The sequence below is a fragment of the Plecotus auritus genome, assembly GCF_963455305.1.
Source record: "Plecotus auritus genome assembly, chromosome: 1".
Taxonomy (NCBI): domain Eukaryota; kingdom Metazoa; phylum Chordata; class Mammalia; order Chiroptera; family Vespertilionidae; genus Plecotus; species Plecotus auritus.
This window is the reverse complement of record NC_137770.1, coordinates 2998107-3025748: the sequence shown is the minus strand read 5'-3', so window position 1 is coordinate 3025748 and position 27642 is coordinate 2998107. Positions and strand designations below refer to the sequence as shown.

The 27642-nt window shown below is 50.2% G+C and overlaps 2 gene segments (V, D, J or C); both read right to left on the bottom strand.

Moving 5' to 3' along the window:
* The window catches only part of LOC308242749 (Ig gamma-2 chain C region-like), a 471879-nt gene that overhangs the window by 208063 nt on the left and 236174 nt on the right, over positions 1–27642 (bottom strand).
* LOC308245380 (immunoglobulin heavy variable 4-38-2-like) lies at positions 20546–21054 on the bottom strand. The segment is given in 2 exons: positions 20979–21054; positions 20546–20898 (listed from the first exon to the last, which is right to left on the bottom strand).

The following is a 27642-nucleotide window of genomic DNA, read 5'->3' as shown; positions in this document are numbered from 1 at the left end:
GGGATCCCGTGAGGCCTGTACCCCGGCTCCAGGAATCTGGGGAAGGAAGGCAGTGCGGTGTGATCTGCAGCTGCATGGATTTGTGTGGCTAATTCCCCGCGGTCTTAATTGTGCTAAGATAAGGTCAGATGGTGGTGCCTACCCTCGGCCCTGCTGGCCTGGAGCAGTCTCTTCACTAGCAACTACCTGAAATGTCCCAGCCCTTCCCGTTAAGTTTATCCGAAGGGACGCCTCGGGTAACACCCTCCTCTCTCGGACAGTCTGTGTCCCCGGGTGAGGCATATACGCAGACAAGTCCACGGGCTGATCTCTTCCCACCCCCCCTCCCCTGCCTTCCCTCTGAGGTTCCATGGTCTGTTCATGTTCTACGGCTCTGGGTCTACTTTTGTTCATCAGTTTAGTTGGTCCATTAGCAATGCACACTGGGGCAGCCATTATGGTAAAAACACGGAGTTCCATCTAAAAATTAAAAGTGGAACTCCTATTTGACCCAGTGATCCCACTTTCAGGAATACATCCTAAGAAACCCAAAACACTCATCACACAGAATGCATGCACCCCTATGTTCATAGCAGTGCAGTTTACAATAACTAAGGTTTGGAAACAGCCTAAGTGCCCATCAGCAGACGATTGGATAAAAAACCGTGGAATTTCTACACCATAGAACACTATGCAGCCGTGAAAAAGAAAGAACTCTGACCATTCGCAGCAGCATGGGTACGTCCGATAAGGGGTTAATCTCCAAAATGTACAGGAAGTGGGATATTTGGACTGGAACATGGGGTGTTCCTCTGGGCAGGATGGTTCCCGGGTTCTTTGTCCCTCTGAGTCGAAGAATGAATCCAGGGATGGAAGGTGGGGTAGCAAAGGTGGAAATTTATTAAAGAACAAGTACTGACTCCCACGTGGGGGGTGGAAGGGTCCCACTGAGTCCCTTTTCCACGGTGTATAAAGGCTACAGATCTTTGTGCCTTGATATCCCCTCTGATTGGTCACTATTCCCTTAGACTGGTTACTATGGTAACTCCTGAGCTCAAAGGTCTAAAGTCACAGGGGACATGTGAGGGTCTTCCTCCTCGTTCCTTTTTGATTTCTTATTCCCTTTGGGCTTCCTTCTCCTCTGGATGAGGGGCTTCCTTCCCTTTAGTTTGTAAATACAGACCTGCTGTTCCCAGCTCCCCATTCTATGGAAATGCACCTTCTGCTGCTCTGCAGCCCTGTGCTTCTTCCCGGTCCCCTTAAATTCTAAAATTCCTAAAAGTTCCTAAAGCTGTCCTTTTCACCCCTAAACATTCCTGTGTCATAGAGGGAATGCATACAACTTCACAAAAGGAAAACAACAATATGATTAAAAAGTGGGCAAAGGGCCTAAATGGGTAAGTCTCCAAAGTGGACACACAGGTGGCCAAGATGTGCTCTCCTGAGGGTGGTCATGCTGATGTCACAGGTGTGTTAACCCAGATGCACAGGACCCATGGACGGGGGTGCTTCAGGCAAAGAGGAGCCTTTTAGTAAAGAAGTCATAGGCTGGGGCGTGCCCACCCCCAGGGCTGCCCAGGTAGGAATGTGTGATCAGAGCCTCCTATGAGGGTCCTGTCAGTCACTGAGTTCTGTCAGATTTAGGACAGAGCCCCCTTTTTGTTCACAAACACAATCCCTAAAACTAGACCTAGGACAGGGCTTCCTGTGAGCTCTGTGGCTGAGCCTTGGTGCAAAACTAATTTAAGATGGTGCAGGAAATGGTATCTTTGCTCAACTCTCCACCTGCTCCTGGTTCTGGCCAATTCCCGGTATTGACCGCCCCCTGGTGTCCTGGATGCTCCCTGCAGCCCAGCCCTGCTGTCTCCTCAGGGAGGTTAGTGTCTGGGCTCACACTGACTTCCCCTCACTGTGTCTCTTGCACAGTAATATACGGCCGTGTCCTCGGTGGTCACAGAGCTCAGCTGCAGGGAGAACTGGTTCTTGGACGTGTCTCTGGAGATGGAGGTTCGGCTCTTGAGGGAGGGGCTGTAGTAAGTGTTTCCATTATAACATATTTCACCCATCCACTCCAGCCCCTTCCCTGGGGGCTGGCGGATCCAGTCCCAGCAGTAACCACTGGTTGTGATAGAGAATCCAGAGACAGTGCAGGTGAGGGAGAGGGTCTGCGAGGGCTTCACCAGTCCTGGGCCCGACTCCTGCAGCTGCACCTGGGACAGGACACCTGGGACAGAGAAAACACAGTGAGTCCTGAGCTCAGATGCAGGGTCCCCATCTCCTCATGTCTAAGCCCCTGAGTCACTCACATCTGGGAGCTGACAGCAGGAAGAGGAAGAGCCACAGGGGAGTCATGTCTTGCAGGTGAGGTGCTCGTCCCCCAGAAAGTATTCTCCAGGGTGAGGACGCCCTGCATTTAAGTGGGCGCCAACTGTGTGTGTGTTTGGTGGCTATGTGGGCATTTGCATAGGGGAGGTGTCTGCACATACAAAGGGCAAGAGGTGAGGGAGGTCCCGGTCTCTGGGGCTTCTCCTGGAAGGAGGTTCTGACTGTGCCCTCAGAGAACCAGGCCCTCCTTGGGGTCTTGGTCACGTGCCCAGCAGCCTCTTCTTCCACAGCAGGGCCTGTGCTGCACGAGGTTATGAGGAAGTAGGATGTGGGTGCAATCAGTGACTCCTTAGGGATAATATCAATGTGGCTCTGCTCCCATGGATATAGATATAGATACAGATATAGTTATTGCTCTAGATATAGATAGAGATGTAGATATAGCTGTAGATATAGATAGAGATGTAGAGACAGATATAGATATACAGATGTAGATGTATTTGTGGATGTACACATATGTATAGATATAGATACTGTTTTCTTTATCCTCACCTGAGGATATGTTCATTGACTGTTAGAGGGAAAGGGAAGTAGAGAGAGAAAGACAGAGAGAAACATTGATGTGAGAGAGACATAGTGATCAGTTGCCTTCCATATATGCCCATAGTGTGAATCAACCCGGCAATGTTTTCATTTATGTATTTACTAGAGGCAGGGTGCATGAAATTCGTGCACGGTGGGGGGATCCCTCAGCCCGGCCTCTCCCTCTCCAATCCAGAACCCCTCAGGGAATGTCCAACTGCCTTTCACAATCGGGGATCGCAGACTCCTAAGTGCTCACTTGCCTGCCTGCCTGATCGCCCCTAAGTACCTCTGCCTTGGCCTGTACCAGGGACCCAGTATTCCCTCCTCTGGCTGGTCGCAGGCATCTGGGACCTCAGCTTCCCTCCCTCTGGCTGGTCGCAGGCACCAGGACCCAGCCAGGCTTTTCCCTGGTTGGCTGTAGCTGCAGGAGACCATGCACTGGCGGCTTTCCCCAGTCCGCAGCCACAGGAGATGGTTCCATGGGGCATGTGGCTTGTCCCTCTCCCAGGCAACAGGCACAGGCACAGCATCTGGCATCCGGAACTTAAGGAGGGCAGCTTGTCCCTCTCCTGGCCTGCAGCCTCATCCCGTTTGGAGAGGGTGAGGGCTGGGCTGAGGGGACCCCCTCCACCAGTGCACGGATTTCGTGCACTTGGCCTCTAGTGTTGAATAAGAGTGGTGAAAACTGACATTTCTGTTTTGTTCCATTTCTTAGGGGCAATGTTTTTTTGTTTTTGTTCATTGAATATAATTCTGGCTGTGGGTTTGTCACACATGTCCTTTATTATGTTGAGATATGAGCCCTCTTCTCCCACTTTGCTGAGAGTATTTATCAAAAGTGGGCGTTGGGTTTTGTCGAATGCTTTTTCTGAATCTATAGATATGGTCATGTTATTTTTCTCTTTCAGTTTGTTTAGGTGATGTATCATGTTTATTCATTTGTGAATATTGTACCAGCCTTGCATCCCTGGATAAATCCCAGTTGGTGAAGGTGTATGATCTTTTTAAAATATTGCTGGATGGAATTTGCTAATATTTTGTTGAGAATGTTAGCATCTATGTTCATCAGGGATACTGGCCTGTAATTAGTGTTCTTGGTAGTGTCATCTGGTTTTGGAGATAGGATAATGTTGACCTCATAAAAAGAGTTTGGAAGTGTTCCTTCCTCTTGGAATTTTTTTTAATAGTTTGGGGATTATGGGTGTTAGTTCTTCTTTGGATGTTTGGTAAAACTCCCCTGTGAAGGCATGCAGACCAGGACTTTTGTTTGCTGGGAGTTTTTGGGTTCCTGCTTCTATTTCCTCAGTTGTTATTGGTATATTCAGGTTTTCTGGTTCTTCCTGTTTCATTTTGGGGTACTGTGTTTCTCTATGAATTTGTCCATTTCATCCTCATTGTCCAGCTTGTTGGCATATAGTTGTTCATAGTACTTTATTACAATCCTTTTTATTTCTGAGATGTTGGTTGTTACTTCTCCGCTTTCATTTCTGACTATTTATTTGGGTTCCCTCTCTCTGTTTCCTGATGAGTCGGGCTAATGGTTCATCAATTGTTTTTATCTTTTCAAAATACCAGCTCCTGGTTTTACTGGGTCCCATTCCTGAGTGGTGAAAGGTTCTGTAGTCACCAGAGCTGTCAATCAGGAGGGGACCAGAGGAGACACAAAGAGGTCTGGGGAGCAGTGCCTGACTTGGGGAAGCTTTGCAGACACATTGGGTTCTCATGGCTCCCAGAAACCCATCAAAGGAGCAAGGAGGGAAGTGTGGGAGTGCCAGAAGTCAGTACCAGCATGTCAGCAGGGCTGAATCATCTGGGACGGCTAAAGGGCATTTCCCCAACCCTGAATAGGATTATTGCTTGCTGCCAGACACCTCAGAGCATCTTAAATCTACGTGCTATTGCCAAACACCTCAACAGTCATAGGCTATTCCCCAAACTGACAATGCTTCTGTACCCTACCCTTTGAAACCCAACCCTTTGAAGTGCATTATCTCCACCCTGCCTTAGGACAAATTGTGTTAATAAATAGCAGGGGGTCCTAAGTCAAGGGGTAGTCTTCTAGCTCCTTTAGCTGAGGATCCTCTGACCCCCAATGCCTTTCAAAATTATCTTTCATCTTTGGACTCCTTCGTAATCTATGCATCCATCAGCTCCTTTCTCCAGATTGCTGAACCCTTCATAAACCTGGGACAAGAAACTCAGCATGGGAGGTCTCCTCCATCTTGCAGACGTGAGTGAGGAGAAGGTGGGGCCACTACAGAACCTATAACATGGAGGCTGGGAAATGTCAAGATAGAGCAACAACCAACAAGCAGCCTCTACCTGGGTTATTATCCCGTCTGCGCCCTCAGAGGAGTGATCTACAGAGGACTCAACACCGTCATTATGAAATGTCAAACTTTAGCTCATGGTTTTAAGTAAAAAAGATTGGAAAACTGTAAAGCTGTCTCCTTCACCAAGAGATTTCCTAAGTCAGCTGCTTGTTGAAATTAGATGATTTCCAATGAACCTTGTTAAATGTTCCTATTAAACTACACTACATGGGACATGCACACTTCAATCCTCTCACATCAGTGCTGGTGTGACGCCTATAGGAAGAGGGCTTTGGTCAATTCCTGCTCCTGTGGGACCAGAAACAGGAAATCCTGGCACCTGTAGAGGTGAGGCGACCAGAGAGCAGCCCTCAGGGGCCCTTTGCACCATTCAGATGGTTTCATCCAGCTTCCACTGCCTGTGGGATGTGTACATGTTTTATTTACTGTGGGCCTGTCAGTACGAAGGCCCCTATGGGGCAGGTCGGCATGTGGGTCAGACCCCGAGCTCAGCACACAGGGGCCTGGGCTGTGCTGGGGTCTCTCTTGGTGGGAAAGTTTCCAACCACAGCCGAGGAGAGCCCTGAGGATGGTCTCTGCTGAGAAAGAAAAGCAGGAAATACAGGCACATGGTGAGGAGAGTCCCCATCACTGCCCATATGTCATCTCCCAGCAGCAGTGTCACCTCCTCCTCTGGGGTCTGCAGTGAGAAAGCGGGAAATTAGAGCCTCAGAGAAAGAGCAAGAGCCTTCCCTGGAGGCAGCTGAGAGGTTGAGAGGAAATCCCTGAGCCCAGCAGGAAGGCCCTTCCCTCCCACCTCCCTGTGCCCCTGCTCCTGGGGCTGCTCTATGTGCTGTGGGTCCTGAGCGCCCCTGGTGTCACGAGTGCCCCCTGCAGCCCAGCCCTGTTGCCTCCTCAGGGAGGTTAGTGTCTGGGCTCACACTGACTTCCACTCACTGTGTCTCTTGCACAGTAATACATAGCCGTGTCCTCGTCTCTCAGGCTGTTCAGTGTTAAGTAAACTTGGCTCTTGGACGTGTCCCTGGTGATGCTGAGGTGGGATTTCAGTGTTGGGTTATAGTTTGCACCCCCGTCATACCACATAACCCCGACCCACTCCAGCCCCTTTCCTGGAGACTGGCGGATCCAGTGTACATCATAACTTGTCAGAGAGAATCCAGAGACAGTGCAGGTGAGGGAGAGGGTCTGTGAGGGCTTCACCAGTCCTGGGCCCGACTCCTGCAGCTGCACCTGGGACAGCACACCTGTGGACAAAAAGCATCAGTTCCTGTCAGTCACCTGCAGTCACAGCCACCCCATGACTCCTACCTGACCCCTGAGACCCTCACCTTGGGGGGCTGTCAGCAGGCACAGGAGAAGACCCAGCTGTCTCATCTTCTTCTAGACCACAGCTCTGCCTTCCAGAGACCTCAGCCCTGAGTGAGGAGAGAGCTGTGAGCCTGCCCAGCCCAGGGGAGGATGTACCCTGGAGCTTGAATGGAAATTTGCATGTGGGGCAGCCTTTCCCTTATAAGTAGAGGATCTGAGGTCTGTGTTCACTTTGATCTGAGTAACTACTACCAAAGCAAAGGAAAAGGGAGACCCTTGATTCTTGATGTTGGAACCTTTTTATTGTGTTATAACTCACTGTGAATCTCTTCCCTTATGCAAGCCCATTGCATATTGCACAGCAGAGATAATCACAGGAGAGCTAATCACAGCAGAGATAATCATGATTTAATCTGGAGAAAAGATTAGTAATAAAAACAGTGATTATGCCTGTGCACCACTGAGAATCTTTCACATGTTGAAGTGATATGGCAGCCTGTTAAGTGACCTGATTTCTAGTCTAGCACTATCAGTGGTGTTGGGGTTCAGAGGGAGGGGAATTGTTGAATTCCTAGCGTACATTTTCTCACAGGAAAGGACACTTCAACCTGTCAGGAATCCCTCATCCAAGCCTCCCTCTGCCCTGTCCCTGCGGATGCTCACTGTGGTCAGAGGGTGCCGGGCTCTCCCCACAACATACCACACCCTTAATGTGCAATGCACACATTCCCCATCAGGCACAGGATTTGAGAGATATTCTCTTGCTAAGCTTGTCATTAAATTTACTTGATGGAATATTTGGTGGGGAAAATGTGTTTATTTTATTAATGTTCCATTCATCACTATTTTCTTTGATGGGACCTGTTTTGGGTGATTTTACAAAGAACTCCCTAGAAAATGCTGGGCTTCCACTGTCCATGTGGATTGGCTACAGCAGCCACAGGAACTGGAGCAGGTTCTGGTAGCAGAGGGGAGCGCTGCTGGGAAACTACCCATAAATCTGGACGTGGCTATGGACCTGGGTGAGGGGAGGACGCTGGACTTGATTTGAGTCACATGACAGAACTGTGCCTGATGTTCATGGACAAAGAGCTACTGGACATGTGGGTTTAAAGTCTTCTCCAGTGAAGGCCCAGAAGGAAGTGCAAGGCATCATAGAGACAGCTCGTATCATCGTAGGAAATACCTGAATAATGGTGAGCAGGAGTTGATTGAAGTAGAAGCGTTAAAGGTCATGCAGGCAGGGATCAAGGGAAATAAGGAACCTGTCACTGCACACTGGTGGGAAGAGGACCCCTGTTTCCTACATGCACATTCTAACAGTGTCTCTGTTCTAGAAGGTGACACCTTCCCAGGCCAATAGGATTAGCACTCAGACACCTGTGGGGTCATTATTCACATGGTCTCACCTGAATCACCCAAGCTGCCTCATTCTTTGGGGTCCCATTTATGAAATCTCACAACACCTACAGGGAAAGTTGGACACCCCGCACTGCAGGAGCCAAGGTGACGGTGTGTCTGTATGAGGAGCCTTCATTCCATTGGATCAGGACCCCTGTCTCAGTCTAGGGTCATCGTCATCATCACCACCATGATCATCCTCATCAACAACATCGTCTTATGTGTAATAGTTCTCGCATCCATTTTCTGTAGACATGGTTGTGACACACAGTATTGACCCTTTACTTCATATTTGGTCATTTATTAACATTTTTAAGGGCAATAGGTGGCCAGACATTATATTATTTACATTTGACTGCTGACAACGTATGGCTCATTCCTGCCCCTTCTCCATCTGCCCCCCATGGAAATCTGACCCGAAATATTGGTCTCCTCTACATTTGTCACTAAGAGTTTGAAGCCCCACAATCCCTGGTAGCAGAATCCCCCTTCCCCAATCCCCTCAACAAATAAAATCCCTGAGGGAGTCTCCATTCCTGGCTCCATCAAAGCAGCTCTGCCTTCCTGAAGGGCCTTTCCTGTGCTTCCAGAGAGTTCAGCTACGTGCATAATACACATCCCATGCCCCTTGGTGTGGGTATTGGTGGTCGTCCTGGACATCTGGACCAAGCTGCTGGGGGTCAGCTGCCTCTGCCTGGTGTCAGCTACTCTCAGTGCTGTGAGTATGATGACAAGTCAATGACCTTGAACACCTGGGGTCCTTCTTCTCTAGTTTTTGGGGTCACATGATGGGTGGCCTGCTGGAGGCGAAGACCAACAAGTAGTTAGCATAATTATACAAGAAGTCCACTGGAAAGCCATTGGACTTTGATATACAGTAAGGGCTGAAAATCAGCATAATATTGCCCTGCTTTGGGCCGAATGGCTGAAGGCAATCCCCTAACCTGATAATCCTTTACTGTTTACCAAACTTTACCATGGATATGCCTGTGTGCACTCCTAAAGGGCAAATGTGTGTATAAGTAAATAAAAGGTGATGGGTCCGGGGTTTCAGGGAGCCTCTCCGCTATAGAGTAAGGTCTCCCCATGGCTCCCCCAGGCTTTCTAAATTTATATTTCTTGTCTAGTGTATTCATTTATGAGTCAGCCCCTTCTCTAGACCTTGAACCCTAGCCGCTAATGGATGCGACATTCACAGTGCCCGCTGCCCACCACGCTCCTGTCCTGCTGGCTGGCTGGGCCCTGAGCTGTGTGGGGCTGAGCTGCACTGTGGAGTCAGAAGAGCCTCTCGTTGGATCTAGGTGACCTGAGTCAGAAGATTTGATCATTACCTGGTACTTGGCACAGGATTGCCTGCTAAGACTCTGCGGTTTGTCCATGTGAGGAAGTTGTTTCTGTTTATAACAGACTTTCTCCCTCAGACGTCAGAGGTAAGTGTAGAATCAGGACCCAGAGGTTCCCTGAGGGAAACTGACATGAGGAGGAAACCACACAGGAACCAGCCCAGACCTCCAACTGCACCTGCTGCTGGGATGGTCCTTGTGTTCAAAGACCCTCCGCGACCCCTGGTGGTCACAGATCCTCCTGCAGCCCAGCCCTGCTTTCTACTCAGGGAGGTTAGTGTCTGGGCTCACACTGACTTCCCCTCACTGTGTCTCTTGCACAGTAATACAGGGCTGTGTCCTCGGTTCTTAGGCTGCTCATTTGCAGGTACAGCATGTTCTTGGCGTTGTCTCTGGAGATGGTGAAGCGGCCCTTCACAGAGTCGGCGTAGTTTATGTAACTTCTACCATCACTACTAATGTACTGGTATGCAACCCACTCCAGCCCCTTCCCTGGAGCCTGGCGGACCCAGTGCATGTAGTAGCTACTGAAGGTGAATCCAGAGGCTGCACAGGAGAGTCCCAGAGACCCCCCAGGCTGCACCAGGCCTCCCCCAGACTCCACCAGCTGCACCTCACACTGGACACCTGCAAACACAGAGACACAGGGGGACTTAGAATCACATGGAAGCACAAACAGGCACAGGCACAGGTCTCAGCGCTCCCCACTCCTGAGAATGACCTTGAGAAATGATCAGGAGGAAAAGGCAGCTTGGCACCAAGTCCATGGCGGAGCCGCTGGGGTCCTGTCTCAGGCACTTGGGTTCTGGGTGTCTCCCCAACATGCCGGGCAAGGGCCCCCTTTTATGAGCAGGAGGAGAGTCCCATTTGCATGGAGTCTGCATATAAGGTGCAGCTGTGACCCTGGGCAGCATGCCTGACCTTGTTATCCTAGGGGTGACCCCAGATGGGAAAGGACTCAAGGATGCTGGCCACAGGGGGTCCCGTCCTGACCCGCCCTCTCCCCCTCCTTTTCTGAGACCCGTCACCCTGACCCCATTCCTTTGGGGGCAGTTTCCAGGATTGAGAGTCCTCCTTCCTCGGGGTTTTGATGAGGACCCAGGGGTGCTCCCCCAGAGGCGCGTGGATGGTACTTCCTCTCGCTCCCCTTCACCCGCCGTGGGCCATGTTGCTTTCTGGGGTTTGGGAATAAGAATTTGCATTGAATGATGCTTTTATTTTGAGAATGAAAGATTCTCCTTGTTATTTTCCACAATCACATCATCCACAAACTCTAACATGTGCCTGTGAGGAGGCAGGAGAGGCTGGGCTGGACGCTGTGGCCGCAGCCTCCGTCTCTAACCTGCTGCCACTCTCACAAGCACACAGCTGCCTCCCCAAAGCACACATTTCCCTCCACTTCCCTGCTGTGCGTGTGCACAAGCCCTGTTCCCAGCCTCTCACAGGGGAGAGTTTCCATCATTTACACATGGAGCCCTGGCAGGTGGTGGGGGCTGGCTGGCTGGAGTCAATGGTGGGAAAAAGTGGACATATGTCACACTTTCAACAAAAAAAATTATTAAATATAAATAAATAAATAAATAAATAAATAAATAAATAAAATTGAGTCTTTGCGCTGGCCAGTTTCGCTCAGTGGATAGCACATACCCCTGGGAACCAAAGGGTCTCAGGTTTGATTCTGGTCAAGGGCACGTTCCTGGGTTGCGGGCTCCTCCCTGGCCCTGGCCCTGGTGAGGGCATGTGCAGGAGGCACCCAATTGATGTGTTTCTCTCACATCAATGTTTCTCTCTTCCCTTTCCCTCCCTTCCTCTCTCTCTCTGAAAAGCAATGGAACAATATCCTTGGGTGAGGATGAAAAAAGATAAAAAAGGAATATGTTGGCTCTTGGAAGCAAAACGCTGGGTAGAGAGTTGAGGCACCACGTCGTCCTTGGGGGCAGGTGAGCACCTCCCTTCTCAGAGGAGAGCGGCCACCTGTGTCCATCCTCCCACAGCCCCGGGTGAGGACAGACGGACTCAGCAATCTGGGACTGTGGTCCCTTGTTCCTCTGGGAAGGCGGCCACCACCACTTGGAAAGTGCGATCACGCTGGGAGGGGGAGGCATGGGCAGGTCAGACGCCATGAAGCCTTCCTTCTCTCTTCCTTTCCATTTTTTATTCCTATTTTAAAATATATTTTTATTGATTTCAGAGAGGAAAGGAGGGGAGGGAGATAGAAACATCAGTGATGAGAGAGAATCAATGATCCATTGCCTCCTGCACGCCCCCCACTGGGGGTCCAGGCAGCAGCCCAGGCAAGTGCCCTGACCTGGACTCCAACCCTGACCTCTAGGTTCATAGATCGAAGCTCAACCAATGAGCAAAGCCCGCTGAGCTCTGGGGTGACCTCTTATCATTTCTTTCCTTCTTTCTATTTAAAAAATAAGATTCCTTTATTCAGTTTGTTGTGTTCATCCTCACCCAAGGATATTTCCCTCTTATTTTTAGGGAAAGTGGAAGGGAGGGGAGAGGGGGAGCCCATAGAGACACAGTGAGTAGGTGCCTCTTGCAGGCAGGGATGGAGCTTGCAATGGAGGTTCGTGCCCTTGACAGGAATCAAACCCGAGACCCCTCAGTCTGCAGGCTGAGGCTCTATCCAGTGAGCCACATGGGTAGGCCCCCTCCCCCCATGTCTAGTTAACACTTGGGAGGCCCCGCCCTGCATGCAGGCAGCCAGGGTCCTGCCGGGGGAACAGAAGACCTGGGGGTTGTCTGTTTTGCGGAACCAGAGGCCCCCAGAAGGGCAGCCCCAGGGGCCTGGATACAGGGGTGCATGGGAGCTGGGCCAGAACCTCTCTCCAGAGACTTTAAGACCAAGAACCACCCAGACCCCCTCTCCTGCAGGCGGATGCTGGGCCTCGCTGTGGGGGACCCGCCTGAGCCAGCTGGTCAGGGCTCCGTGAGGCTGAGGGAATACAAACCTAAAAGAGAAGTCCGTTTTCCCAGGTGCCAGGAGGAGACAGGGACTTCTGCCCCCCTTCCCTTCAACACGCATGTGGGGTTCAATGTCAGTTAGAAGTTCACTGAGCGCCTCCCCAGCTTCACTCCCAGCATGCTTTCTGGGCACCTGGGAACCCACTCTGAAGTGTGACCTCTAGGGGGCACGCCTCTCCCCGCTTCTGTGGGAGGAAGGGGGCAGCCAGGCTTCAGGGGGCTCCTGGCTCCCAGTGCAAACCTACTTCCTGTCCTAAAGAGGCGGGAGATGGCCTGTTCCGTGGGCTCAGCTCAATGAGCAAACACGCGTGGCCCCTCCAGTCAGCAGGGGATTTGGGGTGAACTCTGGGGACCAGTGTGCTGCCCAGTTCCTCCTGGAGGCTGCACCTCTGGGAGAAGCTGTGTTTCTGGGGATGGTTTCCCACAAGAACTCAGTTCCATCCCCTTATCTGCTGCTTTGCCAGGCCCACACGGGCAGCTCCACTGCCGTGAGGATACGTCTCAAATAGCCCCGTTTCTGTACACTCACCCGTGATGCTGAAGCAGATTCTTCTGGTTTCTCTTCACAGATGAACATGTCCCCTGCAATGAGGGACGCCTTGTATGTTGGTTCACATTGCAATGTCTCCATGCACTTTTCTTGTCTTCTTGCCCTTGTTAAAGCGTCAAGTACAATGTGAATAGAAGTGGTGAGAGTGGACCTTTCTGACTTTGTCCCCATCTGAGGGGATCATTTAACTCCCCACAATCGAGTATGATAGTAGCTACAGGAGTCCCAGGACCAGAGTGAGGAAGGGCCTTTATCCCCCGTGCCCTAAGCGTGTTATCATGAATGAGTGCTGTGCTTTGTCACACACTTTTCTGTGTCGATTTTAATGACCATGTGACTTCTCTTCTCTACCCAGTTGACCTGGTGGATTACATTGGTTGATGTAAAAATGTCGAATCAGCTTTGAATTGTTGGGATAATTCCTGCTTGGTCATGGTGTAGTATAATTTTATTATATTGCTGGTAGGATTGGCTCATCTTCTGATGAGGATTTTAGTAAATATGTTAACAAGAGATTTCGGTCTGTAGTTTACTCTTTCTCTGTACTGACTGCACAAAGAATGCCGGTCTCATAAGAATGCATGGAGAACGTGTTCATATCTCCTAATAAATTTCTGACATTGGTCATTTGTGTCTTTGTCAGTCTTGTTAGCATTGAGTTAGTTTTATTGATCTTTTCAAAGATTCAGCTGTTGGCATCATTGGTTTTTTATCATTTTTGTCTGTTGATTTCATTAATCTCTGTTCACTTTTATTTTCCCTTCCTTCTGCTTGATTTTAGGTGATTTTGATCATTCTTTTCTAATTTCTTTCTTTAAAAAAATTTTGCTGTTGAGAGTATTACTGATGTCCCCCTTTTTACCCCCATATCAACCTTACACCCCATTCGTGCCCCACCCCTGCCTTCACCACTCCCCTGTCTGTGTCCGTAGGTCATGCATATGCATATGAGTTCTTTGTTTCATCCCTTTCCACTCTCCCCTACCTCTTCCCTCTGAGTTTGGTCATTCTGTTCCATGTTTCCATGCACCAGGTTCTATTTTATTTATAAGTTAATTAGATACTTTATTTGTTTATTTTGGTTCTTAGATTTAATTGTTTATACATATGTAATAATTGCCATTATTTTGTTCACATATTTTATTTTTATTTATTTTTATATTTTTATTGATTTCAGAGAGGAAGGGAAAGAGAGAGAGAGAGAAAGAAGGAGGGGGGAGAGAGAGAGAGAGAGAGAGGGAGAAACATCAATGATGACAGAGAATCACTGATCAGCCACCTTCTGCAAGCCCGAAATCCTGGCATGTGCCCCTGACCAGATTCAAACATGGAACCCTACGGTCACCAGGCCAATGTTCTATCCACTGACCCAAACTGGCTAATCCTCTGTCATATCTCCTCCTCCTCCTCCTCTTCCTCCTCCTCCTTCTCCCCCTCCTCCTCCTCCTCCTTCTCCTCCTCCTCCTCCTCCTCTTTCTTCTTCTTCCTCTTTCTTCCTTTTCCTGATCCTCCTGCTCCACCTCCTTCTCCTCCTCCTCCTCCTCCTCTTCGTCTTCCTCCTCCTTTCCCCCCTCTTCTTTCTCCTTCTCCTCCTTTTCCTGAATGTGTGGAGTTGTAATCTGGTGTGGTCTGAAACTGTCCACTGGGTGCACTGGCTCTAGGTCCTCCTGGAAGATGCAAAGTCAGCCACTGCCTGGGGCCACCTGTTGGAGAGTGGGAATTTTTGAGCATGCTTACTACTACCATTCCAGAGAGGCCGTGGACTATGCCCCAGATAGAGTTGTCAGCGCTGACACCAGGCCAGGCCTTGAGATACGGTCTCATGGCCCCTTCCCAGCACGTAGGCCTTCTGTCATAGAACACTGTCAGCTTTCTGAAGAATAGGATGACCCTGTGAATAACATGGTCGTCAATGGCATGATCCTGACATTGCTTAGGAAAAAATGTTTTGTCTTGGGTTACTTGCTCTGCAAAAACAGGATGTGGTAAATGTGCTAAAAAGTGGTCCTGCACAAAGGGTAGGGGCTGCTCTCTGGGCTCCCTGCATGGAGAAAGGCAGAGCAGTCACCGGCTGACTGGCCAGGCAGCTGGCTGGCTAATAAAGGCTCCCTAAATTTTAATTTGGTCTGAACTCCAGTGGTCATTCACTCGCATTCGCTCCACAACACCACCAAGCAGGACCTACAGGGGGATCTGCAGATGGCTGCTACTTGTATTGGGCATGGAAGTGCCCAGGCGAGGACAAGTTGTGAAGCAAGGCAGGCTGGTGCTAGTGCCAGTCTTGGGTCTCTTATTGATAGGTTTGGGGCACGCTGATGCCAGCTGCTGCTTGTTTGAGAGATTTTAGGGGCGTCTGAAGCCTGAGCCAGGACAAGCCAATCACATGGAAAGGCTGCTGCAAACACCTTGGGTGGGGCTGCAATTTGGATGGGGTGGGTTCTCAGGGAATCAGCAGGGCAGAGCAAACTGTGGAAGCCACACTGATGGAACCTCAGATATGGCTTCAAGGCAGCTATGCGATGGGGGAGGTCCCAGCACAGAATCAAAGAATCCTGGGAGCAGCCCTGTCTGGGAGAAAGCCACCCCACCTTCCTGCCCTAATGCTGGAATACCCAGGTCTTCCCCATATGTCCCTGGATCCTCCAATTCCACCATCTTCTCCTTGGAGCTCAGAGGAGGCGGGACCCTGTCAGTTTCTGTGCTGGCCCTTTAAGAGGAACAGCTTGGATCTCCAGCTGCCTCCATTTCCCTCAGCGACAATCATTGCTGGTTTTTACATCCTGAAGTTCTGAGGACCTCCCTTCCCAGCTCTGGATCCCTGGGTTGGGAGTCTGGTGTGGTGCTGGCACACTTTGCTTCTCACAGGAGGCCCCCAGAGCTGAGATATCTCTGCCAATTGAAAACATGCCACATGTGGGTGTCGGACCAGCCTGCTCACACCTCCACCCTTCCTACCAGTCTCCGTGTGCTTTCTTCTTTACCTCCCTAGTCCCGAAAGATGGTTGTTCTCTATCTTAGTTGTTCATTTCATGTGGTTGTGGGAGGCAGCAGGAACATGCATTTACCTCTGCCTCCAAATTGGTTCTCACCCTTTTCCAATTTTTTAAAGTGGAGGCTTAGATCAGTGTTTGGCAAACTGTGGCTCGCGAGCCACATGCGGCTCTTTGGCCCCTTGAGTGTGGCTCTTCCACAAAATACCACGTGCAGGCACGCACGTACAGTGCGATTGAAACTTCGTGGCCCATGCGCAGAAGTCGGTTTTTGGCTCTCAAAAGAAATTTCAATCGTTGTACTGTTAATATTTGGCTCTGTTGACTAATGAGTTTGCCAACCACTGGCTTAGATGATCGCTTTAAAGATCTTCATTCTTTTCTAACATAAGCATTTAATGCTGTCCATTTCCCTCCAAGCACTGCTCTAGCTGCATCAAACAAAATTGATATTTTGTAATTTTATTTCATCCAGTTTTGAAATAGATATTCTATTAGTTTAGAATTCTATGTTGATGTTCCTTTAACGTTCCTTCAGCTCTTTGAGTTGTCACTGCATTGTCTTCTGGTTTTGGTAGTTTTTCATGTGACCTTTGATGTTATTATTAATCTTGTTTCTTGACTCAGGTGTGGTTTTTTTCTTTGCTGCCCTTAGGCATTTTATCTTTTTCACCAGTTTGACTTCAATGTGCCATGACTTAATGTTGTTTATTTTCATTTCTTCTTGCAGTACTTTGGTGTTCTTAGATCTCTTTATAGTTTACATCAAATTCTGAAAAACTATTTGCAATGATTCCTTCAAACATTTTTCTTGGGGCCCCCTCTCTCCTCTTTCTGGGATTCCTATTACATGTATATACTAGAGGCCCAGTGCACAGATTTGTTCACGGGTAGGGTCCCTCAGCCAGCCTTCTGCAGGGTGATTGATGGCAGAGTCTCCCCCCCCTTCAATTGCCCCACAGAGGGTGGCCTGGGCCTCCCTCTGCAGGGCGATCATGGGCAATGGTGGGGCCCACCATCCAATCACATTGCTTCCCCATTGGTTGGCCTGGTGCCAGTGCGTGGCATAGCGTGGTCTTCTGGAAGGTCGTCTGGACGGATGTTCTGCTGTTCCGTTGTTCTGTCTATTTGCATATTATGCTTTTATTATTATAGATATTTGACTACCTTATTGTCTCTTACATTCCTGACACTTGGCTATTTTGTGGAAAATTTATTCTGTGTTCCAATTTGGAGAGTTTCCTTAGACTTCTTGAAGTTCATGTATGTTTAATCTGCAGTGTGAGTCTTACTCCATGTATTATTCATTGCAGATGTTGTTACTTTCTTAACCTCTACAAATTCAAAATACAGACCAGTTCTAGCCACTCCTTTCTGTTAGATTAAAGCCCTTGTGTGTTTCATCCAACAGGTAGGGAGGACGGAGCGCTGTGGTGGGAGGTCCTGGGGGATGATCCTGGTTGTGATGGCCCAGGTGGGCGTGTGAGAGGGAAAGGTGGGGACAGGTGGGCCTGTGAGAGGGAAAGGTGGGGACAGGTGGGCCTGTCAGAGAAAAAGGTGGGGGCAGGTGGGCCTGTGAGAGGGAAAGGTGGGGACAGTTGGGCCTGTCAGAGAAAAAGGTGGGGACAGGTGGGTCTGTGAGAGGGAAAGGTGGGGACTGGTGAGCCTGTGAGAGGGAAAGGTGGGGACAGGTGAACCTGTGAGAGGGTAAGGTGGGGACAGGTGGGCCTGTGAGAGGGAAAGGTGGGGGCAAGTGGGTCTGTGAGAGGGAAAGGTGGGGACAGGTGGGCCTGTCAGAGAAAAAGGTGGGGGCAAGTGGGTCTGTGAGAGGGAAAGGTGGGGGCAGGTGTGCCTGTGAGAGGGAAATATGTGGGCAGGTTTGTAGTGAACTCCTCTTCACGTCCCGCGTGGTTCAGGGTTCAGGTTCAGGGTTTGGGCTCTGGAGGAGGCCGCACGCAAATGAAGAGACTTGAAAATATTAATTTGGAAATATTGGGGGCCAGGCAGGAGCCCAACTCAAGGAGCAGGACTTCACTTTGCTCTGGCCTTGAGATCCCTTTTATTAAGGTTTGGGATCCACCCATAGCTCTAGGCAGGCAATTCCAGTAATAGCGAATCAGCAAGGATTTACATAAGATTAAAAGGTGGAGGTTGCTTTAGCTACCATTGCCTCAACTAGACAGTGGGTGGTTGGCTCTGACCTTTCAGAGCTTCAAGGTTGACCAACCGTCCTGGTTCTTTGTCCACACCCCTCTGCTAGTGAGGACAATGGGCGACTTCCAACTCAGGTGGACCTGTGAGAGGGAAAGGTGGGGACAGGTGAGCCTGTGAGAGGGAAAGGTGGGGGCAGGGGCCTGAGGTCAGCACACAGGGGCCTGGGCAGTGCTGGGGTCTCCCTTGGTGGGAATGTTTCCCAAACCCAGGACGACCAGAGCCCTGAGGATGATCTCCTTGTAGAGAAAGAGAAACATAAAATACAAGACTTGGTGAAGGAGAGTCCCCGTCATTGCGAATTCGTCACCTGCAAACACATTGCCCCTTCTTCACTGTTGTCTGCTGTGAGAACATGAGAAGGAAGAGTTGTCCCTGGAGGCAGCTGAGAGCTTGAGAGGAAATCCCTGAGCCCAACAGGAAAGCCCTTCCCTCCCACCTCCCTCTGCCCCTGCTGCTGGGGCTGTTCTCTGTGCTGTGGGTCCTGAGCGACCCCTGGTGTCCTGGATGCTCCCTGCAGCCCAGCTCTGCTGTCTCCTCAGGGAGGTTAGTGTCTGGGCTCACACTGACTTCCCCTCACTGTGTCTCTGGCACAGTAATACATGGCCGTGTCCTCGGTTCTCAGGCTGCTCATTTGCAGGAACAGCGTGTTTTTGCCGTTGTCTCTGGAGATGGTGAAGCGGCCCTTCACAGAGTCAGCGTAGTATGTGCTACCACCACTACTACTAATGTATGCGACCCTCCCCTTCCCTGGAGCCTGGCGGACCCAACTCATCCAGTAGCTACTGAAGGTGAATCCAGAGGCTTCACAGGAGAGTCTCAGAGACCCCCCAGGCTGCACCAGGCCTCCCCCAGACTCCACCAGCTGCACCTCACACTGGACACCTGCAAACACAGAGACACAGGGGGACTTAGAGTCACATGGAAGCACACACAGGCACAGGCACAGGTCTCAGCGCTCCCCACTCCTGAGAATGACCTTGAGAAATGATCAGGAGGAAAACGCAGCTTGGCACCAAGTCCATGGTGGAGCTGCTGGGGTCCTGTCTCAGGCGCTTGGGTTCTGGGTGTCTCCCCAACATGCCGGGCAAGGGCCCCCTTTTATGAGCAGGAGGAGAGCCCCATTTGCATGGAGTCTGCATATAAGGTGCAGCTGTGACCCTGGGCTGCATGCCTGACCTTGTCATCCTAGGGGCGACCCAGATGGGAAAGGACTCAAGGATGCTGGCTTCAAGGGGGTCCTGTCCTGACCCGACTCCCTCCCTCCTTTCCTGAGACCCGTCACCCTGACCCCATTCCTTTGGGGGCAGCTTCCAGGACTGAGATTCCTCCTTCCTCGGGGTTTTGATGAGGACCCAGGGGTGCTCCCCAGAGGCGCGTGGATGGGGTTTCCTCTCACTCCCCTTCACCCGCCGTGGGCCATGTTGATTTCTGGGGTTTGGGAATAAGAATTTGCATTGAATAAGGATTTATTTTGAAGCTCAAAGATTCTCTATGTTGTTTTCCTCAATCAGATCGTCCACAAAACTCTAACATGTGCATGTGAGGAGGCAGGAGAGGCTGGGCTGGACGCTGTGGCTGCAGCCTCCGTCTCTAACCTGCTGCCACTCTCACAAGCACACAGCTGCCTCCCCAAAGCACACATTTCCCTCCACTTCCCTGCTGTGCGTGTGCACAAGCCCTGTTCCCAGCCTCTCACAGGGGAGAGTTTCCATCATTTACACATGCAGCCTGGCTGGTGGGCTCAGTGGTTGGAGCATCATCCCCACACCAAAGGGCGCGAACTCTTTAGAGTCACCACCACCATCATGTGGAGGCAGCAGGTTTTATGATTGTGTGCACCGCCCTCTCCACACGGGAGAAACGTGTGTGATCGTGTGTGGTAAACGAAGGAAAGACAACGCGTTGATGTAAGAAGTGTCCAAACATGGAGAGCATGTTCATAAGATTTTATTTCAGCCAAACTGACGACATCTGTTGGGGAGCAAGACCTCCAATGCTCCGGAGAAGAACCGTTCGCAGCTGCGTTTGTGCATTTGAAGTGATGGATGGAAGGTGAGGAGTGACATGGAGGTGGGAGAGAGCAAGGGGGGACTGGGTGACAGGATAGTGAACAGGAGGTGCTCTCCTGAGGGTGGTCATGCTGATGTCACAGGTGTGTTAACCCAGATGCACAGGAACGGGGTGCTTCAGGCAAAGAGGAGCCTTTTAGTAAAGAAGTCATAGGCCTGGGCGTGCCCACCCCCAGGACTGCCCAGGTAGGAATGTGTGATCAGAGCCGCCTGTGAGGGTCCTGTCAGTCACTGAGTTTGGTCAGATTTAGGACAGAGCCCCCTGTTTGTTCACAAATACAATCCCTAAAACTAGACCTAGGTCAGGGCTTCCTGTGAGCTCTGTGGCTGAGCCTCAGAGCAAAAGGAATTTAAGATGGAGCAGGAAATGGTATCTTTCTTTAACTCTCCACCTGCTCCTGGTCAGGGCCCGGTGCTGGTCCTGAGCGCCCCCTGGTGTCCTGGATGATCCCTGCAGCCAAGCCCTGCTGTTTCCTCAGGGAGGTTTGTGTCTGGGCTCACACTGACTTCCCCTCACTGTGCCTCTTGCACAGTAATACACGGCCGTGTCCTCGGTGGTCACGGAGCTCAGCTGCAGGGAGAACTGGTTCTTGGACGTGTCTCTGGAGATGGTGGTTCGGCTCTTGAGGGAGGGGCTGTAGTATGTGCTCCCACTACTGCATATGTACCCAATCCACTCCAGCCCCTTTACCGGGGGCTGGCGGATCCAGCTCCAACAGTAACCACTGGTGATGGAGTAACCAGTGACAGTGCAGGTGAGGGAGAGGGTCTGCGAGGGCTTCACCAGTCCTGGGCCCGACTCCTGCAGCTGCACCTGGGACAGGACACCTGGGACAGAGAACACAGTGAGTCCTGGGCTCAGAGGCAGGGTCCCCATCTCCTCACGTCTGAGCCCCTGAGTCACTCACATGTGGGAGCTGACAGCAGGAAGAGGAAGAGCCACAGGGGAGTCATGTCTTGCAGGTGAGGTCCTTGTCCCCCATAAAGTATTCTCCAGGGTGAGGAGGCCCTGCATTTAAGTGGATGCCAACTGTGTGTGTGTCTGGTGGCCGTGTGGGCATTTGCATATGGGAGGTGTCTGCACATACAAATGGCAAGAGGTGAGGAGGTCCTGGTCTCTGGGGCTTCTCCTAGAAGGAGGTGCTGACTGTGCCCTCACAGAACCAGGCCCTCTTTGGGGTCCTGGTCACCGTGCCCAGGGGCCTTTTCTTCCACACCAGGGGCTATGCTGCAGGAGGTGGTCAGGAAGTAGGATGTGGGCACAATCAATGACTCCTTAGAGATAATATCAATGTTTCTCTGCTCCCATGGATATAGATAGATATAGATAAAGATATAGATATAGGTATAGATATACATATACATATACATATACATATACATATACATATAGATTTTTATATGTATAGCTTAGCTATAGTTGTATATGTCGATATAGATATAGATATTCTTTTCTTTGTCCTTACTTGAGGATATTTTCATTGATTTTTAGAGAAATGGAAAGGAGAGAGATATAGAGATATATATAGAGATATAGAGAGAGTGAGACAGAGAGAGACATTGATGTGAGATAGAAATATTGAACAGAGAAATATGGTGAGAAAGAGAGAACCATTGCTGGTGGGGAACATATTTATCATTTGCCTCCCATATCTCCCAAGACTGGGAATCAAACCCACAACCTTGTCATACATTTATTTTAATATATATTTTGTTGATTTCATAGAGGAATGGAGAGGGAGAGACAGATAGAAACATCAATGATGAAAGAGAATCATTGATCGGCTGCCTCCTCAATGGTCACTACTGGGAATCAAGCCCACAACCCAGGTAATTGCCCTGACCAGGAATGGAATCATAGGTCGAAGCTCAACCACTGTGCCACACCAGCATGGCTTCATTCAGTTTTGAAATATATTTTCAGTTCGTTTAGAATTCATCCTTGTATGCTCCTCAGTTTTCCTTCAGCACTTAACGTCCTCATTTGTCGCAGGAGGCTCATGTTCAGGAGACCAGACGTCCCATCTGACACTGTTTCCCTTACAAAGAGATCAGAGGACAAACTAAGACCAGAGTGTGAGCCTAGAGCCAGTGGACCAAGTGTTGGGGGAGAGAAGAGCGTCTGTGAGGGTCCCTGGGAACCAGAAGCATGAACTAGAGAGACACAGACAGAGCTCCCGGGTCCTACTCCTTAAGGGCAGTTTGGTGCTGGATGTTTAGCAGCTGCACGGCCTCCTTTGTGGTGTTCATTCTCTAGATTCTGTTGTAGACCCAGTTCCATGCCTTGGGACATAGAAGAACCTCCATCTTGACCAGGTGTGTTGAGGGGAAGATGTCGGAAATGGTTTAGGAATAATTAAGTTTAGGTGATGAAATCTTGTTATGGGAGAGCTCATGTCTTCGTGTGACCCTTGTAACCCTTGTGACCACTGACCCCACATGATGGGGGTCAACTGGAACCCACACCTGACCCAGTGCCACATTGTGGGGAGAGCTCCCTGGGAATATGATGGGGGGTTAACCAAGACCGAGGACACACACATCCCGGGTTCTTGTCTCATTAGGTTGTCATCTCCTTGTTGTGTAGCCAGTTCACGTTTCCTTCCCTCACTTTCCTCTGAAACAGCCCACATGTTTCCTGGAGCCATGAAGACACTCTGTTGAGAGGGAGCAGGGGCACCAGCCATTTGTGTGTTGGTTTTGTATCTTACATCTTTCCTGGATTCTAGTTCTATGAGCTTCTCATACGGTTTTTAGGGTTTTCTATATACAAGATCCTGTCATCTGCTTATGGATAAGGAGAAACGTTTTAACTTGTTTCTTTATGATTTTGACACTTGAAATGTCCTTTTCTTGCCTAATTATTCTGACAAGGACTTCTCGTTTTGAGGAATAGAAGGAGTCACAGGGGAGTTCTTGACTTGGTCCTGATATAAGAAGAAAAGCTTTGAAATTTTCTCTGTTTGGCGTGATGTCACTTGTTGGCTTTTCAAGTGACCTTTAGTATATTGAGGTCCATCACTTGTACACCTAGTCTGCTAAGAATTTAATTCTGAAGTGATTCTCAATTTTAAAGGCTTTATTCTGTACCTATTTATATGACTGTTTACTTTATCCTTCATTCTGTGGATGATATGTGGCACAGTTACTCTTTTACATACGTTGAACCATCCTTGGATGCTAGGACGGTATCCCACTTGATTGTGGTAAATGACCCTTTCAGTGTGCAGTTTAGTTTCCTAGTATATTTTTGAGGGTTTTACATGTAATTTCATCAGGGATATTGACCTGTCATTTTTGTATGTTTTTACTTGACTTTGATATGAATGTAATGGTCACCTTAATAAATCTGTTTGAAAGTGTTGTCTGTCCCCTTAATTCTTGGAAGAATTCAAGAAGAGTTGATAGAAATTTATCATTTCTTATTTGAAATTCTGATACAATTCACCTTTGAGTTCATTTGGTCCTTGGCTTTTATTTGTTGGCAAATTTTCACTATAACTTCAATTATATTTTAAAATTATTTAGTAATCTAGCAATGTTTGGATTAAATTCCTAATTTGAGGTCCTACTAAATGGACTGAGAAATACAACTGTTTTTCTTGACAGGTTGTGGTCAGTGTTGAAATAATAGTTGCTTGCAGACCTCATGTTTATTTCATATGGCATCCAAGAAAATGAAATATAACCCCATTTTTTCTTTTTAAACAATTAAAAAGAAATATTTCTTTATTGATTTTAGAGAGGAAGGTAGAGAGAGATAGAGGTAGAAACACCAATGATGAGAGAGAATCATTGGCTGCATCTTGCACTTCACGCACTGGGATATGTGCCGTTGACCTGAATCAAATCCTGGATCCTTCAATCTACAGGCCGGCGCTCTATCGACTGAGCCAAATCGGCTAGGGATAACCCCATTTGCTTACATAGGATTCATAAAGTACATGAATGGTTTTGTATCACTGCTCATGTGTGACTGCATGTCTTTTCCAGAAACGAGTGTGTCACTTTGTGTGTGATTCTGTGTGTGTGACTCTGTGTGTGTGACTGTGTGTGTGTGACTGTATATGTTATTGTGTGTGTGTGTGTGAGTGTGTGACTCTGTGTTTTCTGGGCAAGTAGTAAGAGGACAGTATGGACGCAGGGGGTCCCACGGATGCTCCTCGGCTTCCAACATGCTCCCGATGCACATCTCACCCACAGTGAAGCTAGAGAACCTTGGCTCCAGGAGGAAAGGTGGACGAGGAGTTGGATGATGCACATCCCAGCCCTGAGGGTCACCTGTTCCTGCTGTGGGGTTAGCACCGCTTCCTGATGGACAGCAGGGCCCCTCGTGTGGATGGATGTGGGGCACCCTGTGTTTGGTGTACTGAGCAGACAGCTCATCCGGGGATCAATGTGGACCCAGAAAAGATGGGTGAGGTCCTTGAGCCCTGATTGTGCTCAGGCTTTCAGCAGAGGGAGGGCCTGTGATCTCCCAGGAACCAGGAGGGGGAGGGCACAAGGAGAGTCAGACAATAAGGGAGCTGTGCCCCTGAGGGAGGGATGCAGAGCTGTGCACACAGCCCAATCCCAGCGACCCAGCTGCAGAGTTCACACTCATCAGCGAAAAGATAGAAAGAGTGAAAAATGCCACTTTTAGAATTTGTGAAGGAGATTCCCCTCCCTGCCGCCATGTCACCTGCAAACACAATGCCCTTCTTCACTGTTGTCTGCAGTGACAACATGAGAAGGAGGAGCTGTCCCTGGAGGCAGCTGAGAGCTTGAGAGGAAATCCCTGAGCCCAACAGGAAGGCGCTTCCCCTCCCCCACCTCCTTCTGCCCCTGCTCCTGGGGCTGCTCTCTGTGCTGTGGGTCCTGAGCACCCCCTGGTGTCTGGGCACTCCCTGCAGTCCAGCCCTGCTGCCTGTTAAGGGTGGTTTGTGTCTGGGCTCACACTGACTTCCCCTCACTGTGTCTCTCGCACAGTAATACACGGCCGTGTCCTCGGTGGTCACGGAGCAGCTGCAGGGAGAACTGATTCCTGGCCGTGTCAGCAGTGATGGAGATGCGGCCCTGGAAGGCTGGGTTGTAGCTTGTGCCCCCTGTCCAGTACCCCATCCACTGCAACCCTTTCCCTGGCGGCTGGCGGATCCAGTTCCACCAGTAACTGCTGGTGACTGAGCCCCCAGACACAGTGCAGGTGAGGGAGAGGGTCTGCGAGGGCTTCACCAGTCCTGGGCCCGACTCCTGCAGCTGCACCTGGGACAGCACACCTGGGACAGAGAGAACACAGTGAGTCCTGGGATCAGATGCAGGGTCCCCATCTCCTCACGTCTAAGCCCTGAGTCACTCACATCTGGGAGCTGACAGCAGGAAGAGGAAGAGCCACAGGGGAGTCATGTCTTGCAGGTGAGGTCCTCGTTCCCCAGAAAGTATTCTCCAGGGTGAGGAGGCCCTGCGTTTAAGTGGACGCCTACTGTGTGTGTGTGTCTGGTGACCGTGTCGGCATTTGCATATGGGAGGTGTCAGCACATACAAAGGGCAAGAGGTGAGGGAGTTCCCGATCTCTGGGGCTTCTCCTGGATGGAGGTGCTGACTGTGCCCTCAGAGAACCAGGCCCTCCTTGGGGTTCTGGTCACTGTGCTCAGGGGCCTCTTCTTCCACACCAGGGGCTGTGCTGCAGGAGGTGGTTAGGAAGTAGGATGTGGGCACAATCAGTGACTCCTTAGGTATTAAATCAATGTCCCTCTGTTCCCAAGGATATAGATATATGGATATAGATACAGATATAGGTAGAGATATAGATATAGCTCTAGATATAGACAGAGATGTAGAGACAGATATAGATATACAGATGTAGATGTATTTGTGGATGTACACATATGTGTAGATATAGATACTGTTTTCTTTATACTCAGCTGAGGATATGTTCATTGATTTTTAGAGGGAAAGCAAAGGAGAAAGGGAAGGACAGAGAGAAAAATTGATGTGAGAGAAACATAGTGATCCGTTGCCTTCCATACATGCCCATTCTGTGAATCAAACCGGCAACATTTTCATTTATGTATTTACTAGAGGTCCAGTGCATGAAATTCGATCGGGGAGTGGCAGGGGGTCCCTCAGCCCGGCCTTTTCCCTCTCCAATCCGTGACCCCTCGGGGGATGTCCGGCTGCCTCTCTCAATCTGGGATCGCTGGCTCCTAACGGCTCGCCTGCCTGCCTCCTGATCATCCCTAACCACCACTGCCTGTCTGCTTGCCCCTAATGACCTCTGCCTGCCTACCTGATCGCCCCTAACTGCTCATCTACTGGCCTGATCGCCCCTAACTGCCTCTGCCTTGCCCTGCACCTGGGACCCAATATTCCCTCCTCTGGCTGGTCGCAGGCACCCGGGGCCTCAGCTTCCCTCCCTCTGGCTGGCTGCAGGTACCAGGACCCGGGCTGGATTTGCCTGGCCAGGCTGTAGCCGCAGGGACCGTGCGCTGGCGGCTTCGCCCTGGCCGCAGTCACAGGTGACGGGATCATGGGGCATGTGGCTTGTTCCTCTCCCAGGCCACAGCCTGGCTGGTCCCCATTCTTCCCTCACGAGCTCATTTGTGCCTGGCTGGTCCCATTCCTCCTCCCCAGTGTTGAGTGTCTTAGCCATTACCATGAGATGGCATAAGGGCATGATGACCATTTGCTATTAGCTCTTTATTATATAGGATTTGTTTAAATATTTCATAATTGATATTAGAGAGGAAGGGAGAGGGAGAGAGACATAGAAACATTAATGATGAGAGAAAATCATTGTTTGACTGCCTCATGCACACGCCACACTGGAGATGTTGTTGGTAACCTGGGCATGTGCCCTGACCGGGGATAACCATGACCTCCTGGTACATAGGTCAATGCTCAACCCCTGAGACATGCTGCCTGGGCTGTCCCTGCACTTTTAGGATTCATAGAGCTCCCTGTGCACCTGGGCTCTGGTCAAGAGGTCATTGTAAACATCATAGGTGACCAGGCACGAGCCTTTCCCTGACTGCCCTCTGACCCCAGTGGCCACAGACTTGTCCATCAGGATGCTCTGCAGCTCACGGGCCCCTGGAGGTTCCCTCAGCTCAGGTGTGAGCTGTTGGAGGTGCTCTGAGCTCAGTGCTCAGCTGTGTCTCCACCGGATACAGGAGGGGCCCGAATGGCCTGACATCACACGTGGACACTGCCCGGGGGCTCAGCAGGGCAGCTGAGTGGCCCTGGCTCTGGCGTCTCAGGGAGGGCCTGGCACAGGAGATGGGCATGAGGGGGTGACGTGGGGCTGAATTTGAGGCAAAACCTACCAGGGCAGGAAGGAGAGGGCAAACACATACCCAGGTGATGTCCTGTGCCGGCCCCGTGGGGTGAGAGTGTGGGCGGGAGAGGACAGAGGTGGAGGATGGGGTGGTGTCTGCGGAGTTGGAGGCACAGCAGAGGTGGTGGAACTATGTCTCCCTTTAGCAGATTGGCAGGATGCAGGTGGTTTCACCAGGGGAAGCGGGACACGTGTTGTCACCCGTCCCTGGGACCAGGTTCTGAGACCCACTGTGAACAGGGCCCAGCAGGCCATCCTGC